The 1,558-nt window shown below is 39.8% G+C and overlaps 1 long non-coding RNA gene across 1 annotated transcript; it reads right to left on the bottom strand.

Moving 5' to 3' along the window:
* Window positions 1-213: 213 nt before the first annotated feature.
* On the bottom strand, window positions 214-1,302 carry LOC115949339. Its single transcript, XR_004082852.1, has 2 exons — window positions 1,155-1,302; window positions 214-447 (listed from the first exon to the last, which is right to left on the bottom strand). It is a non-coding gene; the product is annotated as an uncharacterized LOC115949339 (long non-coding RNA).
* Between the last annotated feature and the right edge of the window lie 256 nt (window positions 1,303-1,558).

Raw genomic sequence — 1,558 nt, 5'->3', positions numbered from 1 at the left:
GATGGAAGTTCTTCCTTGGTTTTAAGGATCTTCAGGGCATGGACTCCTATTTACATTGTCCTGTAGATTTCACAACACTTAATTCTTGCACGTTCATTTTGACACTTGAATGTCAAAGTGAGGGCAATTCAGCTTTGTTTTTAGTAACTGTCTTTTGCAAACAGGAAATCTGTGAATTCCCCTCCCCACAGATTCTCACGCATTCACACAGACTCTCTAGAAAGGTAAGACACTTTATTGAATTTTTTTGATAAATTAAGAAAGGACTATGAACCAGACTTATGGGTAGCAGGTGCTTGTAAACAGACATCAGTTCCTTCCCACAGAAAGCTTGACTCCATGCACTCAGCCCGAAGTCACTTTCCCCACCGTTGCTCACAGGCTGCATAGTGATGGAGGGCGGAGAAAAACTCTTCATAGCTGATGTTTAGGTGGGAAGGCAAAGAACTGAGAAAGCAAGTTAGAAACATCAAAGTGAGCTTTTATAAACACCACACTATTCATACAGCCACTCAGGAATATCACTAAAAGCAAGCTACTGTCTGAGTAACCTTGTGAAGTTGTTCTCAACATGGTTATTGTCACTCAACTCTAACAACTAAACCAGTCCCCCTCTAAACCAAAGCCTCCCATCAGAGTACACAGGGCCCTTCAAACCAGTGAAAGGCTGGAGGAGCATAGTGTGCCCACACGTTTCAGTGTACTATAAATGTGCTTGGATTTAAGAAGTTTAGGAAATCTAGTCAGTTCAGTAACTGCTAAAATTGAAAAGCAATCCATAGATGTGATCTTCTTGTATTATTCCATTTCCCTTGTATCCTATTAGTTTCCCTGTTAGGAACCTATAAGCCACAGAAAATCAACACTGATAGGAACACTGTCAAATGGGACTGGACCACACAATTGGTGGTGATAGAAGCTGTTCCTTAAAGATGAGGCATGAAGCCTGCTGTTGCCTAGTCAGGGATAAAAAAACAACAATGAATGTTTGACAGGTTTTAGTTAATAATTGTAAAATATCCTCAAATCAATCTCCAGACACTTGTTTAGCTGGATCTCCTCTTTTGGCCAGTTCCGTAAGTTATATCATAGAGACTTGCTTAGTTAGGTATTTTTCATTCCAGTGTGTTTTACAACATTTATAAGCAACTCACATGATTTCGGTCAGTCTGATGTGCCATGGAAGGAATCCTAATGTGCTGTCCACAGGACCAAACTTCAAGACTAAATCAGGATCAGGAAATCCATGTGTACCTGTAATAACAAGTTACACTAGATTTTATTAAATTCATCATAGGATTTTTTTTAGTTCTAAACCCTAAGGCATCTGCTTTTTCATTAAATGCGCTTTTTTAAAATGAAGGTCCCAAGGACAAGTTACCAATTAAAAGCCCAAGAGGACAGACTGGTCTTGCAACACCTGACTGACCAACTGAGCAAAAGCTTAGGCAGCCACTGCAGGCAAACCTGGACTACTATTTTTATGTCAGGTAGTTTTCAAAGACTTTCTATGGGAAAGTACAGGAACAGTTACATTGTTTTGAGTAACAGCAAACCC

The sequence above is a fragment of the Geospiza fortis genome, unplaced genomic scaffold (assembly GCF_000277835.1).
Source record: "Geospiza fortis unplaced genomic scaffold, GeoFor_1.0 C13911508, whole genome shotgun sequence".
Classification (NCBI taxonomy): Eukaryota; Metazoa; Chordata; class Aves; order Passeriformes; family Thraupidae; genus Geospiza; species Geospiza fortis.
This window is presented reverse-complemented; position numbering and strand designations above follow the sequence as displayed.